The sequence below is a fragment of the Canis lupus genome, chromosome 27 (assembly GCF_003254725.2).
Source record: "Canis lupus dingo isolate Sandy chromosome 27, ASM325472v2, whole genome shotgun sequence".
NCBI lineage: Eukaryota > Metazoa > Chordata > Mammalia > Carnivora > Canidae > Canis > Canis lupus.
The window spans coordinates 32456760-32476137 of record NC_064269.1 but is presented as its reverse complement, the minus strand read 5'-3'; the positions used below and the strand labels follow the sequence as shown (position 1 = coordinate 32476137).

Here is a 19378-nt window from a genome sequence, read left to right as displayed (position 1 = left end):
CTGCCTGTGTCTCTGCCTCTCCCTCTCTCTCACTCATGAATAAATAAATAAAATCTTAAAAAAAAAAAAATTGCCTGTGCTGCCTTCTCAGCTCTTCGTCTGAGATAATCATTCCCTGCATTGAAACACACTACAGTTTGACCCGATCTCTATTATAGACCGGAGAACAAAGAGTTACAATTTTAGGTCTCTTTCTGTCTCTCTTTGTAGACTATGAATTCCTAGAAAGGAACTGTGCCTTCTCTTCAAGGACTCAGGCAAGTTGCCTAGCTTCAGTTTCCCCTTCTTTCAGGTTGAGTGTGATGATTATATTTCATAGCATATGCCAAACAAAACAAAACAAAACCTTTTGCATGATGGAAAAATTCAATAAATTTATTTTTAAGTATATCAGGAACTTCCACTATCTGAACCTAAGCTATTTTTTCAAACTTATTTCTCACTATTAGTCATCATCCAACAGGTAGTCCAGCGAGAAGCTCCCTTTATTGTTTTCTTTACTTCTTCAAGGTCCAATTTGCAGAAAATTACTAAGGGGAAAAGAAGAAGAAGAAGAAGAAAAATCTCAATTTCCTTTTCTGTGATAGCAAAAGCATAAATTTCTTTTGAAATTTATATCCTCTGTGCTTACAGCATAACACTACATATTGTGACCTTTTAAAACAGTGCTGTTCAAAGACTGTAAAGATTTGTTGCACTTTTGCAACTACAGACATATATGTGATACTTAGAAATTTTATTTTAAGCTGAACAAAATAAACCCAAACACTGCGGTCTCCTGAGCCTTAGCACAGCACTTCTTCAGGACCAAGCCAAAATTCCTTGTGAGAAAACAATAGGAAAGAGAGTGTTTTCATAGAAAGGTGAGAAAATTATGGCCATCGCAGGTTAACTAAATCATGGAAAGGCAGGTATTGAGATCGTGGCACAATGAAGACAGGAATTCAGCGTTTTCTCTACTGTTCTCATCCAGGAGAAAAAAAAAGACGAGGCGGCCACTGACAACCTGGCTTACTACTCCTATCTGTGTTCAGGGTTGAATTTATACCAGTGTGGGCACCAGCAGGATTCTGATACTCATAATCCAAGAAAGGGAACAGAGAGCTGGAGCCAGAAACAAGTAGGAAATGGATCAAGAGGCAAGAGACAAAGAGAGAGACAGAGAGAGAGAGAGAACAGAAGAGTGCTGACTAATTTTTCCCTTTCCTGGCTTTGCCAGTGGCAATATCTAGCTCACTCCCTCTGTGTGCTCTGGCAGAGAGGCAGCACATTCTATCTTGTTAAGCTAGGGCAGCATGTGCTCTTTAATTGCAGAAAACAAGGTGGGGGTGGGAGAGAGAGAGATTCATAAAAGGAATTTTTTCCCCCTTTCTTTTCATAAATGGTAAGAGGAAGGAAATAGAACACATTAGTATGGAGAACCATCATTCTCTCCCAGAGGAGTCAGGAGAGCTAAGATCTAGTCCCATCCAGCCACACAGAACAAATATTTCGAGCTCTTTGGGCTTCCATTTCCTTATCTGAAAGAGCAGGGGACTGTCTGGGTCTAAATTTCTACGGTTTTGTACTAACATACTTTGAGAAAGTAATGATCATTTTCATGGAAATAAGGGAGGAGATAGAAAACTAGTATTTAGTAACACTCATCTTGTGCCAGGTTAGTGGGACTATGGTTTTAAAAGCATAGACCCCAAGCAGCCTAGGTTTGTGTACGTGCTCTGCCACCTACTACTGTGTTACCCAGGGCAAGTTACCTAACCTCTCTGTGCCTTCATGGCCTCGACAGTGAAACAGGAAAATGATACTTACCCAAAGGATAGCTGAGATTATACGTGTGTGTACATATATAAAATCCAGCCTCGGGCACCTGGGTGGCTCAGTGGTTGAGCACCTGCCTTTGCCTCAGGTGGTGATTCCAGGGTCCTGGGATGGAGTCCCACATCAGGCTCCCCACAGGGAGCCTCTTCCTATGTCTCTGCCTCTCTCTCTCTGTGTCTCTCATAAATAAAAAATAAAATCTTAAAAAAAAATCCAGGCATATGTATACAGATATAAAAAATCCAGCCACATATAAATATACATGCACACACATATATATATATGCACACACATACACAAAAAAATCCAGCCATATATATACACACACACACACACGCACACACACAATATACACACACACACACGCAGAGTAGTATTATATATATAGAACAGTAACTGGCAAAAAGAATTGCTCTATAAATGCTATTATAATGATTATCACAACTCTGTAAAGTGGGCAGGCCTTTTTTGCATATGAAAACCAAAATGGATGAGAAAACCAAAACTTCAAAGCTTTGAGCTTCTCTGACCTCCATGTTTGGTCTGACAGTTCTCAGAGATTAAAACTGTCCACTTGAAATTCCAGGGTATTTAAATCTCTGCATGGACAAGCCTGTCCCTTCCTCTCCTTGCTTTGCCAGTGGCAAAATCTAGCTCACTCCCACATCAGGAGAAGGAAATTCTTTTGAAGAAAAAATTAGTAGGCCCTTTCCTCCCGATGAGAGAGGAGGGGAACACCATGTGGAAGAAACTCCCAAATCAGAGATCAAAACCCAGGGAAGCCCCACCCCAGGGTAAAATCAAATACTACAGATGAGAAAACACGGACTCTGACAATTTGGATTAGTCCGTTTCTTTTTGGGAGGTGAGGGGCTAAAGTTAAGAAACCATAGAGATTCTATTCCACTCCATAGCTCTCACATTATGGAAAGAGGAACCATAAAATAAATCGGTAGTTACTGAGAGTCCATGAAAGAGAAAGAATACCTGAGGCTTGAAAGAGCTACACGGTCTATAAAAGAATCCAGAAAGTAGCCGACTAAGGCTAGAGGTATGGTGTTTGAATTTAACTTACCTGTTCAACAAGTAGTTACTCCGTGTTACTTTTCTGGCAGGTACTATTCCAAAAGCTGGTTACACCGTTCTGATTGGACATCCATGACCCTGAGGGATTTTACAAAGTAGTGAGGGAGGAACAAGACAACAAATATAACTGTAGGTATGGCAGTGCTAGAACAGGGAAACCAACAAACAAAACCCAACTGTAACAAAAAGACGATATTGAGAAGATAACAGGGTATAAGGAATCTAAAGATAGATTTATTTATTTATTTATTTATGATAGAGAGAGAGAGGCAGAGACACAGGAGGAGGGAGAAGCAGGCTCCATGCCGGGAGCCCGACGCGGGACTCGATCCCGGGACCCCAGGATGACATCCTAAGCTGAAGGCAGGCGCCAAACCACTGAGCCACCCAGGGATCCCCAGGAATCTACTTTTGACTAAGTGTTCATTCAGGAAGAGCGAAGGGAGGGAGAAACATTTGAAGCACATGAAACAAAAGGTGTGAAAATCCCAAGTAAGAGTTAATCTAACCATGAGAAGGCCAACATGGATTCCTTGACCTCCAATAAAGGTCTCCCCACAATAATTACTTACGATTTCTAAATCTCCTAAGAACACATCCAGATGCTGGATTCACTTTTTCTTTTCTTTTCTTTTTTTTTTTTAAACATCTATTTCAAAGGTTACCTTGGCCCCAACCTAAGTCTTTCTCAGAAGAGTGAGTCACAAGACAAAGCCAGCCCTTCCCCCTCTCGCATGTAAAAATAGCTTTTCCAGGGCGGCTGTTAGAATTGGCTTTTTTCCATCACGTTTATGCTCTATTGAAACTAAACACTTAAATGAGCAACTTAACTCGGGTTTGTAGTCTAGGAGAAATGACAATAGGTTTGGTTCTGCCTTGAGAGTCAGGGAGGCATTTGAAATGGCTAATTTACAATTAATACCCGTGACCCCACAGAAGCAAGACCCCTGTGATCCCGGTTCAGTAAAACAGCCCTGAACCGTGCACGTGACTGGGACAAAACGCACAGGGCCCCAGGTCCTGAGAGGTCGCTTCTGAGCCCAGCAGCCTGGTACCCGCGCTTCCACAGGTCATTGACACAGGCCCCAAGGCCTCCCGACATCTTGACCTGTTGCTTAATTTGGCCACCAGAGGGAGACCCGGGAGTCGTCGAGCCCCGAAAGGAAACCACACCCAGATGATGGTCACTTATTATCTAAGTGTTTCTTCTCTGACTTTTCGACAGAAGCAAAAGGAAAATGAAAAATGCTTAAGAGACACTTAACTTTTTTTTTAAGGAGATAAAATTCACGGGACATAAAATTAACCGTTTTAAAAGTGTACGAGTTGCTGGCATTTAGCACAACCAACAATGCGGTGCAACCATCCTCTCTCTCTCTAGTGCTAAACTAGGAGATGCTTGCAGGTGATGGGAAGCCCCTGCGACCTCTCTCTCCCTCTCTGGCCCTGAACCTAGGAGATGCTTGCAGGTGATGGGAAGCCCATGCAACCATTCTCTCTCTCTCTCTCTCCCTCTCTCTCTCTCTGGCCCTGAACCCAGGAGATGCTTGCAGGTGACGGAAAGCCCATGCAACCATTCTCTCTCTTTCTGTCTCTATCCCCCCCCCCCCCCATGGCCCTGAACCCAGGAGATGCTTGCAGGTGACGGAAAGCCCATGCAACCATTCTCTCTCTTTCTGTCTCTACCCACCCCCCCACCCCCCCCCCACCCCCCCGTGGCCCTGCACCTAGGAGATGCTTGCAGGTGATGGGAAGCCCCTGCGACCTCTCTCTCCCTCTCTGGCCCTGAACCTAGGAGATGCTTGCAGGTGACGGAAAGCCCATGCAACCATTCTCTCTCTCTCTTTCTGTCTCTACCCCCCCCCCCCCATGGCCCTGAACCTAGGAGATGCTTGCAGGTGATGGGAAGCCCGTGCAACCATTCTCTCTCTCTCCCTCTCCCCCTCTCTCTCTCTGTGGCCCTGCACCTAGGAGATGCTTGCAGGTGACGGAAAGCCCATGCAACCATTCTCTCTCTCTCCTTCTGTCTCTACCCCCCCCCCCCCCATGGCCCTGAACCTAGGAGATGCTTGCAGGTGATGGGAAGCCCGTGCAACCATTCTCTCTCTCTCTCTCTCCCCCTCTCTCTCTCTGTGGCCCTGCACCTAGGAGATGCTTGCAGGTGATGGGAAGCCCGTGCAACCATTCTCTCTCTCTCTCTCCCCCCCCCCCCTCTCTCTCTGGCCCTGAACCCAGGAGATGCTTGCAGGTGACGGAAAGCCCATGCAACCATTCTCTCTCTCTCTTTCTGTCTCTACCCCCCCCCCCCCAATGGCCCTGAACCTAGGAGATGCTTGCAGGTGATGGGAAGCCCGTGCAACCATTCTCTCTCTCTCTCTCTCTCTCTTTCTCTCTCTCTGTCTCCCTCTCTCTCTCTCTGTGGCCCTGAACCTAGGAGATGCGTGCAGGTGATGGGAAGCCCGTGCAACCATTCTCTCTCTCTCTCCCTCTCTGGCCCTGCACCTAGGAGATGCTTGCAGGTGACGGGAGGCCCAGCCGGTGCCCGGCCGCGTGCGTCTCTGTGTGCCTCCACCCGCGCCACCTTAGGAAGGTGTCCCCGCGCATTCCCCCAACGACCTCCTCCACTCGGGTCACAGACTGGGATCCAGGGTTAAGATCACACGTTCGAGAACCAAAAACCCGTCCCGGGCCTTCAGCTCTTTGCTCGGGGTAGTGGCGCGCTTGCAGGAGGGCACGCCGGTGTGGGGGCTTCGTTCTCGGAATCCCACACCTGACGAGTCGCATCATTCCTCGGCCCCGAAATGAAGAAGGCGGGAAGTGGCAAGGCGCGCGGCAGCCTCGGCGGCGGGCACGGCGGGCACGGCGGGCACAGCGGGCACAGCGGGCACAGCGGGCGGGCCGGGCCGCGGCTCCTGCGGGTCCGGGGACGTGGGCCCGGGTCAGGCGGTCGGGAAACATCATTTGGGGGGAAAAGCAGAACTGAACAATTCATGGATGGAAGCTGAGGATTTGCAGCCGGAATCCACTATTTTATTAAAGAATTTAATCGACCTCGTGGGGCCTGGGCCCAGGGAAGGGTAAAAAAAAAAAAAAAAAAAAAAAGAAGATAAAAGAAAGAAAATGCCCAACTGGAGAGGCGAGGGGGAGGGGAAGGGCTGTCGGTGACTCCGGGAAAGCAGGAGGGAGGGAAACCGAAGAGCGAAGGAGGCCGGATCCGCCCTAACAAAGAGGCAGAAACTGTGTCTCAACAGCCACCAAATCCAGTTCAGGGCGGTTTGAGCCAGTTTCTGAGCTGGATTGAGAACAACAGCCTCGGCCGAGACGTGTCTAGGGTGAGATGGAAAACACAAAATGGATTTCTTAGAAAGAAGTGGATTTGGCCTGGACTCGCCTGAGCCTCAAGCTGTTTCCCGGAGTAGCAGAGTCGGACAAAATACCAGGCCCGGAGCCGGAACAGGGGTCTGGAGCCGGAGGACGGGTTGCGGAGCCCCGCCTCTGTGCCAGGATCCGGTCCGCGTTTTCTCTCTTACTGCCCCTGATTGTGGCTGGTGAGGGAAAAGGGCCTCAGGGTATCAGTTTTCAGAGAAAGCTGGCTGCACTGTTGGGGGAGGGGAGGATGAGGCGTCTTGGGTAGTTGAAAGTGTGTGCTAGGTGGGGGGCGGGTGTGTGAGAGGGTCTGAAGGAGAGAGAACAACACTTCACACCCCGCAGTTCACACCATCCCTGCGCACCTTTACTGCATTACTGCACAACCTCAAAATGCACCGCATAGAGGTGTGGTGGGAGCATCCTACGTACAACTGGCACTTACCCGTGCAACGACCGGGCTTCTCCGGCCCCACGCGATAATGACAACGAACCCACTCAGTACTGTCCATGTGCCCTTTTCATTCGTGTCCTAAAATACGAACAAGCTGTACATACCTTCTCAACCAAGAGATGCAGCAGTATTAGGTAACAGTGCAACGATAATCCTGCCCTCGCCTCTCCTCCGCAGGTGCCAGAACCTCAGGGACGGGACGTAGGATCAGTCCCACCCTGAAGTGGCTCTTCTGAGAGGCTAATAGTCTGCGAGGTGGTCTGCAGCTGTTTGAGGGTGTGCACATCCTGCGGCCAGGTTTGGCTCAGAGCCTTCCCGGACCAGTTACATCTCCTGACAACCCCCCCAGACTCCAAAAGCTGACCTAGGAATTCTAGACAAAGTCTGGGCCTGCCTTGGGAGGGAGAGGAGAGCAGAGGAAATTTGGGGGGGAAGGGGGAAGGTGCTAAATTCACTCTCCCTTGAGCGTCCAAAGAGGTTAAGAATCTCCCTGGAGCACCAGGTGTAAGTGCCTCCAGACCCCAGGGCTTCTGTGACTTGGAAGGCAGCCCTGGTATAGGCGGCTTGTTGGGGACCCCTATGGAGTTTAAAGATTTCAAATACACACATTCAATTGCAAGCTGGTCTGTAGGTTTCAGAAATCCCCTAAGAGGTTGGGGGAGGGGAGAGGGAGAAGGTCAAGCTGAAAGATGTCACGATCCTTTCACTGTAGATATACAGTGGGAACACACTCACTTTGCATTACTTGCGTGCAACAACCTACCAGAAATCAAACTTGTTACTAGCATCTTCTATTTGATGCTTAATACACAAATAACTAATATGTTGCTCCCATATGTTCATTTATTAAACTTTTAGACCTGGTGCTACACATTTTGCTAGAAGGCTTGTTCTGTTATTTTAAGGGGTTTTGTTTTATTTAGTAGGGGACAGTGTTTCTCCCCACAGGACCATGAAGACGTCTACAGAAAACAGAATAGTAACCATCATAATACTGAGAGCTCGTGATAAGCCGGACATGGCACCAAATGTTTCATATATTAAATTATCTCCTTCAACGCTCACCATATATCTCTGAGTTAGATAGTATCACCCCCATTTCAGAGATGAGGAAAATGAAGCTTGCAGCCAAGAGTAGTCTTTCACCCATGGAAGTGGCTGGCCAGCATTCTGGCTTTAGAGTCCGTGTTAAACTGCAAACTCACTGGCTCACGGCTATGAAGTTTTTTCTAGATCCTACTATGCATCGACCTACTTTGGGCTGGGGAGGAAGATGGTCATAGTGAAGAAGGAAGGGAATTGGCTCAGCGATGAGAACATGGTTCCTGCCTTCAATGAGCTTTCAATCTAACAGCTGTTTTTTTCAAGGACAATTCAGGACTGCCTGACGGGGGATTATTTTTTTCTGCCTCTGGGCCTCAGAGGCCATCTGGGGGAAAAGGGTTGGAATTTCCCTACCACTTCCGTGCTGTGGGGAGGAATATTTGAAGCGAGGACGGCCCTAGTACGCGCAGGCAGCACTGGCAGGCGGGGTGGAAAGGGGCAGGGCGAGGCCGCTGGGGAGCCGTAGCCATGGCAACCCAGCCTGCTTTCCAGAACAATGTCTCTAACCAGGAAAACAGCTCGGGAGAGCTTTCTCCTCATAATCCCCATGGCCAGTCCGGCCAGGGAATGCACAAAGGGGATTCTTTTTTTGTAGAGAAATGACTCTTTACAAGGCCCAGAACAAAGGAAAACATTTGTTGTATAGGATCCGTCTTTGTATTGGGCTGGAATAAAATCAACAAAGCGCAGTTACTTAGTTCCTCTTTACCATTCACAGGAAATGAACACAGCTTTGTTACACAAGCTTCCTATTTTTGGAAAACATTTAAGTTTTATGTTGTCCCCATTTTACAGATGAGAGATCAGTAGGCATGAATGGACATTCGGTCTCTAAAACTGTAATTAAAACACCTGGGTGTCCTTTTCACAAGGTTCTGTGAAGCTAGTCCTGCCTTTTGCTACAGATAATGTGCAATGTCCACGTGCTGGGGAGGGGGAGAGCCCTGCGTGCTACCAGGGCCCTAGACTCGGGCCCTCCCACTCTGTTTCCAGCCACTCACCCCTCCTCCGTACCAGCACCCCTTAGCCTAGAGGAAGAGGCAGACAGAAGAAAGGGAGCAGGGTTGGGGGGCGGGGGGGAGGCGGGGAAGACCGAGGAGGTGGAAGGAGAAGGGAGTGAGCTGAGGGGCGGAAGGATGAGTGGGGGAGGGGGGGAGGAGGCATGCGGAAGACATTCCAGCCCCACCCCTGCAAGTCTCCACTCCAGCGAGTTTGGAAACTCCTGCTCAGAGGTCTAAAAGGCGGCAGTGTGCGCTGAATGGCTGCAGCCTCCAGGCTTTCAAGTGATCTACGGCCAGACTACACCCTGCACCTTGAAGGCTATCTCTATCTCTGCTAGAGCTAGGGTATGACCTCCCTAAAGAGGTGAACGGGGATGCGGTTGGCAGTCCCCACCCACAAGACCGAGAACAAAGGCCGTTACTATAAGTTTAATAACAGATCTTCCATAAATACCCACACCTATAAATAATGTAACTCTTTAACAGATGGATGAACCAGAAAGAGTAAGAGCTCAGCTACCTCATAGTAATAAAAGCCCTGCTCCCAGTGTCTCTGCGGCCTGGGGGAGCCCAGTCCCTCGGGAATCGACAAGACCAAAATCAACTTGGCCTATACTTCAACATCAGTCCCATTGTGCAGTGATAAGGGAGGAAGGGAAATCTCATTCTCCTGGGGGTGGATTTATAGGCATTGCCTGCAGGGCTTCTTCAAACTACATTTTCCACCTCATCCCCCGAGAACCTGTTGCCATAGGATTACTTAATGAGAGGAAGTGTCAACCCCCCAAACCCAAACAAAGTTGAGACTGCCAGTGTCACCCTTAGGAGTTAATTGGATGAAGTGTTAATATTATATTAAGGCCTAAATTTATTGTGCTTCTCATAGTTCTACATATTTCAGTAGATATTGTTAGCTTACTCTGCTTTAGGAAGTGAAAACATTGGGTCTTTATACCGAATTTTTTTTTAAAATGTATTTATTATTTAAGAGAGAGAGAGGAGCAGGATGGAAGGAGGGAGAGAATCTCAAGCAGACTCCCCACTGAGCATGGAGCCTGACACCCGACTCAATCTCAGGACCTTGAGATCATGACCTGAGCAGAAATCAAGAGCCTGACACTCAACCAGCTGAGCCACCCAGGTGCCCCTAATAGTGAATTTCTAAAGACTCTCTTAGGGTTTGGGGAATTCCTACAATGCAGGGGTATATAATCCCTCTACCAGAGTTTGAACTTTATAATATTCAATATTCATTTTATGTTCATTGAACACTCCCTAGAAATCAGACACTGTGGTAATATTTACTACAGTAGACCTGTGAGTTTTGAAAATCCCATTAAACATGGAACTTACTTTCAAAGAGCTTACAGGTTGGGAAGGAAGTTCCTCAGGAAATCAGCTATTGCCAAGTGGTATGATATATACTTTATAAAGAGAGGAACAGGAAGGGGAGCTGTGACAGAAGAAAAGAAAGAAATGAAAAACAGAGTAAGGATGGGTAGAGCAGTGAGATAGAGAGCTCCATGGAAAGAGCTGGAAAATGAAATGGAGTTAGCTAAATGACACCAGAACCAAGAGTCAGAAAAAACTGAGTTTTAGTTCCAGATTTATCTATCAGATCAGCTACTACGCAAATGTGAAAGAACTCAATACCTTTTGAGGCAAAGCAGGGAACCTGAAGTCTAGTAAGTCAGGAGCTTTGCAGGACCAAAACTGGAGAAATAGCCTAGCAAAAGAATTGATGTTTCCTTGGCCTGGAGATTTCCATGAATCCTTTTAGAATTATACCCACTCCACAAGTGTGAAGACTCCTTAACAAAGGTGACCTATTGGTACAGATATCAACACCGAAGCACTTTAAAATTTCAGCATGTTATTTGTCACTTTAGGGTTGTTAGCAAATTACACATTATTGGACCTTTTCTCAGACTGAGATGGAATACCTGATGCTGAGTCAAAACTGCTTTCACTGAAATCTTCAAGTAGACAGTCTGCTAAGACCTGTTCACACATGCTAGGCTAAGATCTAGCACTAGCAATTAAGCTAGGGTCTCTCCCTATGCCATATGCCTAACATTTAATCTGTTTAAGCACTTTCGCACTTTTTTTTAAAGATATTATTTATTCATGAGAGACACACAGAGGCAGAGACATAGGCAGAGAGAAAAACAGGCTTCATGCAGGGAGCCAGATGTAGAACTCGATCCCGGGACCCCAGGATCACACCCTGGGCTGAAGGCAGATGCTCAACCTCTGAGCCACCCAGGCATCCCAAGCACTTCCCTTCTTAAAGACAAGGACGAGAAGAGGAATTCTTTGGGAGGTTTAGGGAATTGAAGGGCTGGAGTGTGAAAAGTCTGTTTTCATACTACAAGCCCAATTTCTGTTCCCTCAGCAAAGAGGTATTACAGACCAAACTTTTCTGCTGGTAACTCAGCAGTGAGTTCACCAAATATTTCTGTGTCTCTAGTTTCTGAGGGCAATGTAAGATTCCATTATCTGAACTCTTTGCAATTAAGTAGACTCACTTTAGTCAATGAGATAGCAGAGAAAGTGTTATGTGTCACTTCCAAGGAAAGGGTTTAGGACCTGGTAAACAATTTGCTACTTTCCTATACCACCTTTGGAGAGACCATAGAAGCAAGCGTGAAACCCCTTTCAGGCAGGGTCTCCTTGCCAAACCATAATAGACAGGTAGTATGAGAGAGAGAGAAATTTTTGGTGTGTTACACCATTGAGAATTGGTGGATATTGGATACATAGCACAATCTGGACTATCTTAAGTTGCTTTAATATCCATTCTTCTACTCTACTTCCTGTCCAACAGAAGTCACCATTCCCTACACTGTCTTCCGTTTCTGAGAAGCTGACTCCAGCTCTGGCTCTGGGATGGATCTTGTTCAATGATAGCCAATCATGGTAATATTCTCTTACCAGTATTGATTAAGAAATTGGAATGTGACCCAGCAAAATATGAAAAAGTCTACTGGGAAATCTGCAGAAAGTTGCTCAGGGGGAAACTAGAAAGAGAGAGAGAAAGAGATGGAGAGGAGTTACTACCTTCCTTCCCTAGCTGTTGTTATATATAGATGTTACACTAGTTAGCTAGTGCTGTGTTGTAATTTACATTTATTGTCTCAACAAATATGTATCATCCAGTTTCTGTGAGTTAGAAATTCAGGAGCAGCTTAGCTGGGTGGTTCTGTCTCAGGGTCTCTAATGAACTTGTAGTTGAGACATTTGCTAGAGCTGCAGTCATCTGAATGCTTGGCCAGGGTTACAGGATTTGCTTCAAAGATGGCTCCTTCTCATGGTAATTGGCAGAAAGTCTCAGTTCGTTGCTGGCTCTTGGGAGAAGGCTTTGTTCAGTTATTTGCAGTGTGGACCTCTCCATAGTATTAATTGAATGTCCTCTTGACATGGTAACTGGCTTTCCCTAGAATGAGTGATCAAAGAGAAAGTGTAAGGGGGAAACCACAATGCCTTTGTGTCCTAATTTCAGGAATAACACTGTAATTTCTACTGCATTTTATCCATTACAAGTGAATCATTTAATACACCCCACATTTAAGAAGAGGGGAATTAGACTCTACGTTTGCAGGGAGGACTATTAAAGAATTTGTGGGGATATTTTAAACCCACACAGATGTGACAGCAGGAAGTACTGTGGCCATATTGAGATTATGAGGGGCCCCAACCCAAAGGTCCCCTCACATTGAGGAAAACGAAAAGATAAGGAAAGGACCTTGATGACAATACCAAGCCAACAACCTACCCTAGACTAGTATTAAGTGCAGAAAAATATTTTTATTTAGTTAGTTTAATTTAGGTGTTTTTTTGTTGTTGTTTGTTCTTACCATTTCAGTCTAAGATGTCGCTGATTGATATTTACAGCCAGGGTTGATATTCAACATATTTGATCATCAATATGTGTTATAAATTAACAAATAACCTAAATATGAATATATAAATGTAAGAACTTTAAAATATATTCTCCTTAATTTCTGAGTTATGAAAGTTGTATACATGTATAAAGCTGTTTATTTAATTATATATGTACATATGCAAGTATATATGTATATATGGGTATAGAACTGCTTACCATATGATAAAAAAATTGATACACATTGTTCTTCAAGTTATTTTAATAATTTCAAATAATTTAGGATTTTTAGAAGTATTTGGCATTACTTTTTGATGCAGCCCTCCCTGGATAAATGATGCTCCAGTATGAGCTGTGATTTCCTGGAAAGAACTGCATAAAACTAATAACATTTCAATTGAATTGATTGTGCTTTTTTTTTTTTTAAGATTTTATTTATTTATTCATGAGAGACACAGAAAGAGGCAGAGACATAGGCAGAGGGAGAAGCAGGCTCCCCTAGGGAGCCTGATGCAGGACTCATCCCAGTGTTGTGCCCAAGATTGCGAATCCGAGAAACCACCAAAGGAGCCAACACCGATGCAAACACGAGGGTTTATTTACAAGCTCGAGCCTGGGTCCAAGTATACCCGACACAGCGGAGCAGGGACTTGGACCCCGAGACGAAGAGGCTTAGCAACTTTATAGGGCCAGTGGCCAATGGGATACGCAGAAAGTTGCACAGTCATGCTGGTCCACTCCCAGGTGGCCGATTGAATTACATTTTACCTTAAAGTATCCATTTGAGCTGGCCTATCACTGAGCCGGATTTCCGGTTAGGGTGTGCCCTGGGCTTGACTAGGGTAGGGCAGTGCCCTAAGTAATAAGCAGGTCAGCACAAGGCGGGTGCAGCCCAAAATAGAGTCAGTCCTGCTCTGCTTGTCCAGGGGTAAGGGGATTTTAGTTAAATTTCCTGGGTCCCACACCCAGGAACCCTGGATCATGCTCTGAGCTGAAGACAGAGTCTCAACCACTGAGACATCCAGGTGTCCCTGAGTTGATAGCCATATTAAGTGGCTTGTGATCTAGATAAGTTTTCAATATGTCTTAACACCAGCAGTGTTATTCATGGTACTGATTTCTCAGCTCCCGCTGAACTGAATGATTCCACTCAAAATTTTTCTAGTAAAATTTTTAAAATAATAGATTTTTATTTGATCTCTCTATATTTTAACAATCAAAAAATATCATTTAAAAAATAAGACCAAGATCATCCTTCAATTAATATGTCCTCATGTGCCAGGCTCCCTGGGTCCAAATACTGACTTGCAGGATAAATTTTAAGTAATTTTCTGTACTGAGCTCCTTTTTCTCATTTGTAAAATATGATTGATGATGATATCTTAAATGAGTAATAGATTTTTAAAATAAAACCTGACACAGAGAAAATGCTAAGTATTAGTATTTTTATTACTAAAATAAATGTCAATATCCTTGATCAATGAGAACTCAGTAAGTTTTTTCTTTTGAAGTGTAGTTGACATACAGTACTATATTAGTTTCAGGTGTACGGTAGTGATTCAACATTTATATACATTAATAAATTTATATACAACAATAAATACATTTATATACAACAATAAATCTAGCTACCATACAAAGTTTGTCACCATACAAAGTTGTTACATATTAACTCTATTCCCTGTGCTGTATCCCCCTGTCTTGTTTTATAACTGGAGGTTTCTACCTTTTAATCCCCTTCCCCCTTTTTGTCCATTGTGCCAGATTTTTTTTTTTTTGTAAGATTTATTTTTCATTCATGAGAGACACAGACACAGAGCAGAGACATAGGCAGAGGGAGAAGCAGGCTCCCCACAGTGAATCCGGTGTGCGACTTGATTCTGGATGCCAGGATCATGCCCCTAGCCCAAGGCAGACACTCAACCGCTGAGCCACCCAGGCATCCTGTCCATTGTGCCAGATTACTCTCTGTATCTATGAGTTAGTTTCTGTTTTGTTTTGTGTGTGTATGTTTATTTGTTTTGTCCTTTTTAAAATTATTTTTTTAAAGATTGTATTTATTTAAGAGAGCAAGCACTAGCAGGAGGAGAGGCAGAGACAGAAGCAGACTCCCCTATGTTGTCTTTTAGATTCCACATACAAGGGAAATCACATTGTATCTGTCTTTCTCTGACTTAGTGCACTTAAACATAATTCCCTCTAGGTCCATACATGTTGTCACGAATGGCAAGATGTCATTCATTTTGATGGCTGAGTAATATTCAGTTGTATATGTACACCACATCTTCTTTATCCATGCTTCCATATTTTGACTTTTGTGAATAATGTTCCAATGGAACATAGGGGTGCATATAGCTTTTCAAAGTGTGTTCATTTTCTTCGGATATATACTCTCAGTGAGTTTTAATGCATTCATCACATTAAATGGAGGGGAAATTCAACAAGGGTGTTAAAGTGGTATCTATGCTTCAGGTAACCCGTGGCCCAAACTGCCCCCAAAAGCCTTGCATTTTCCTAGAACCTCTCTTCTGTTTTGGGAGTGCCTGCAATGCCAGCAGAGAGTACAGAGCTCTGTCTATCCATGACTGCATTTGCCTTTACTATGACCTGCTTGCATTTTTCTCTCCCTGTTTTGCTCAGAGCCAAAATTCTACAGAGACTACAGCTCCCATAAGCAGTCATGTGAGGGTCACTCAGTGGGACCATCCATCAGCAAGGCTTCCTTAGGTTCCTCATCAAAGGCCCTGTCTTCTCCTCTGGGCTTCTGATCCAACTCACATGAAGCCTGGGGCCCTCTAGGGAAAATGGGCTAAACAATGGGTGCCGGAAGTAGGCCCAGTAGTGACTGGTATGGATATAAACCAATCAGAAAGGACACTGGTCACAGTTCTGAAGCAAGGTCATTGACCATTTAGTTGCTTGACCTTAGGAAACTCTGGAAGGTTCCAGGGAAGGGGCCAGGATAAGGTTCTAGGGCTGCAAGGATAAGGAGAGACTCATGAGCTTGGGGCCAGTGATTCTTTACTTATTTCCAAGGAAGCATTTAAAAAACGAATAGGGGCACCTGGGTGGCTCAGGTGGTTAAGCACCTGACTCGATATCAGCTCAGGTCTAGATCTCATGGTCATGAGTTCAAGCCCTGCCTTGGCTCCGTACTGGGCATGGTGCTTACTTAAAAAACAAAACCAAACAAAAAAGCAAATAACAACAGGGACATATGGCTGGTTGAGTCAACAGAGCATGCCACTCTTGATCTCTCCCGGTTATGAGTTCAAGCCCCATGTTGGTCATAGAGTTTACTTTAAAAAAAATTAAAATTAAAAAAAAAAAAGAAACCACCAACAAAAGACAACCAAAAATCAACCAGTGCTTCCACATCAGTGCATAATTGGGCTTCATCCAGGGGGGAACTTGTGTTTGAAGATGACAGATATATTAATTTACCTTCACAAGACATACTTCACATTGCTGCTTGGGAAAAACCTAAATCATGGGAGATATTCTGGAAGATCCCCACATGAGGTTAGGCCTGGGCATTACATGATTCTACAAATATTTACACTATATTATTTACTTGTGTTTTTTAAATTTATAAGCAAAGAATACTAAAATATGACTTATTCTTAAGTAAGGTAGCCCAAGGTCACAGAGTCCTTTCTTGGAATATATTTGCATATCTGCACTGAGAGTGAATGAATAATCTATGCAAATCCACTGCCTGAGGTTCTTTCTCTATTCCTAAAGAGATAAGACAGAAATTTGTCTGTTTAATTCTCCAAACAGAATACATAGGAGATGCACTGAGATTTCACGATGGGTAGAATTCTAATTGGATATCACCACTGAGGATCTGTATCATTCAGTATGCAATTAGAAGACAAAAGCCACTCTAGTCATTTCAACTAGAAGAGGTTTAAGTAAAGGAATTGGTTAATCCTGTTGGGAAGTCTGGCAAAGAAGGGAAGGTTACTCAATGAGGAATAATGACAACCATTCCTAGGTTGAGGGAGCAAAATCATTAAGCCAAAGGCGTGAGTGTGTGCAGTGAAGGCTTCTATTACTGGAGCCCTGCTCCCTGAGCTTCAGCCCGGGAGAATGCAAGCCTGGACTGCGATGGGAGTCACTGTTAGCTTCCCTGGCTCAGACAAGGCTACTATTGTTGCCTCCGCCACCAATGCTATTGCCACCTTCATTCTGTCATCATTGTTATACAGTCTTTGTTGTTTTAACTGCTACTGGAAACTGGAAAAAGCAAGTCACATCTCCCCTTCTCTTGTCTTATAATTTCCATTGGCAGAATCTGGCTCAAAACCAGCTAGTAAATGTAGATTATGGAATCTAAACACCTTATAGAGGGACAGTTGAAAACAAATAAGCAAATTACCAGCCTGAGATGTTGTAAGGCAGTTACATTGCAAGGCCCCTAACAAAGTTGAGACACTCCCTTACCTCCCTTGAAGGTTTTCTGCAGGTGCTCAACAGTAAAACGGTCAGTACTCACTCAAGAATCTTAAACTTTCAGATGCTGAGGGTACAGGACTACATTAGGGGACTAAGAAACTTCAGATAATTTAAGATTCTCACCTTCAGGCAAAGAGTACCATACTGGTAATATCTAAATATTGTGTCTGTGAGTGAATTTGATAGAGGGAAAAAGAGAAGTGAAATCCTATGGCTTTTATCTCTGGGTATCCTAAAATTTGTCCCACTGAGATTAAAGTACAATATTATCCAAAAATGAAAAGCATCATTGTATTTGGAACTCTGTAACAGCATGCTACTCACATTAGGACAGCGTAGATAGGGACGCCTGGGTGGCTCAGTGGTTGAGCATCTGCCTTTTGTTCTGGGCCTGGTCCCAGGGTCCCCGGGTCCCGGGATCGGGTCCCGCATTGGGCTCCCTGCATGGAGCCTGGTTTTCCCTCTGCCTATGTCTCTGCCTCTCTCTCTGTCTCTCGTAAACAAATAAAAATATTAAAAAAAAAAAAAAAGGACAGCGTAGACACAATAAGGTAGACTTTCAAATACTAGCCCCCAGTAGAAGTTACAAGGGCAGACACTGTGGAAATAAACAAAGATCGTCCAAATGAAGACAAGCAGAAGCTATTTATTCAGAGTTTGTTATAGCAAAGAAGTCAGCTACTTATATTTTGGCACTTATATTTTGGCAAAGACTCAAAGGCATGCAGAGGATTGGGAAAGCATCATAGTAGAGAAAAGGGAAGTCTTTAAATATTTCTTTAATAAAGGGTGTTATATAGAGAAACTATAGGTGAGCTAACTTAGGAAGTGAAGTATCTTAAGTGATTCGTCAGGAGTGCAAATATTGCTTTCTCTACTTGATCTTAAGTTGGAAGTAGAAAGTTATTAATCAAGTCTTGGCCCTTGGGGGTGGTTGTCACAGGGGTTACTGTTTGGTTTCCTGGACTATCCCTAGAGGATAGCAGTCTGACTTCCTAAAAGTCTGACTTAAGAGCATGCTGGTTTTCTGTGCTGTGCTGGTTATTGTAAATAATAGATTGATTTCCCAGATAGGTTGTTTCAGATTGTAGTTGTAGGGAAGGAAAAACTTTTCCCTACTCTCTTAGGTTTAGTGGGAATTAAGCTGATAAAAGGCTGATTAAGAGAAGGAAAACAGGGGCACCTGGCTGGCTCAGTTGGGAGAGCATGTGACTCTTTATCTCAGGGATCTCAGGGTTGTGAGTCTGAGCCCCACAGTGTGGGTAGAGATTACATAAATAAAAAAACTTAAAAAGAGAGAGAGAGAGAAAAAAAAGCATATAAATCTTACTTAATGTTATGTTTTAACATGGTGTTGGGGGTGGGTGGTGGGATGCTTCTTAGAGAAGAAGTGAAACCCCAAAGAAGTGGTTAGACTCCAAGACTAATCTGAATTTTAACCAATGGCTATACATTGTGGTGAAATGACTCGACAAAGAAAACGGGTTTGGGCTCTTATGGGGCAGTAAATTGTGGGAAAGTGACTGCAAAATACATGGGGGAAACTAATGAAAGATAAGGGTTATTTTAGTAAAATTTGTTTGAGCAAACTCATCTTGGAGTCAACTCACTGTCTCTGTTGAAAAGAATGTTCTTTTCTTCCTGGCACCAGGAAGACACCTTTCTCCTGGGAAATTTGTGACCTGCTTCTAGGCCGATAGAGGAGGTCAGAGAGTCCTTCCTGCATCTGCTGATTCTCAATTGCCTTCAATTCAAATTTATCAATATGCCAAAATGGCATATTTTAGGTGTCATGTTCTGATCCCCTTCATGGGTCAGAATTCTATTTTTATATATGATCTGGCCATTGTCCACTTGTATATTTAGTCTCTCAATCCCAAATTGCAGATGCAGAGTTGAGATTGTACTCCTTTGGACATAGACAACTCTATTTAGCCTGCTCCAGTTTCAGGTTGTAGGAATTTATACTTCATGATGGTTAATGATTCTTCTGAGCTAATAATAAGGCCAAGTTGAATTTTAATGTGAGGAAAGCAATATAACCAATGAATTTCCCCTAAAATATGAAAAAAGGTAGCTACTTTTTAATACTGCAAGGGATATTTGAACTTCCCAAGTTAATACCTGACACTCCATATGCATCGCTAAGGGGTAGAGTTACAAGCTCAATAAAATGGAGGATTTTAGCCAGTTGTTTTGGGACAG

The 19378-nt window shown here is 44.1% G+C and overlaps 2 long non-coding RNA genes across 2 annotated transcripts in view; both read right to left on the bottom strand.

The window, feature by feature from the left end:
* Nucleotides 1-202: 202 nt before the first annotated feature.
* LOC112665424 (uncharacterized) lies at nucleotides 203-4243 on the bottom strand. The gene is made up of 4 exons (XR_003140367.3): nucleotides 3477-4243; nucleotides 2894-2982; nucleotides 1810-1995; nucleotides 203-530 (listed from the first exon to the last, which is right to left on the bottom strand). It is a non-coding gene; the product is annotated as an uncharacterized LOC112665424 (long non-coding RNA).
* A 7698-nt stretch (nucleotides 4244-11941) lies between these two features.
* The window catches only part of LOC112665428 (uncharacterized), a 58859-nt gene continuing 51422 nt past the window's right edge, over nucleotides 11942-19378 (bottom strand). Inside the window, exon 2 of the long non-coding RNA XR_003140369.3 lies at nucleotides 11942-12265. This is a non-coding gene — a long non-coding RNA (uncharacterized LOC112665428). The remainder of the gene's footprint in view (nucleotides 12266-19378) is intronic.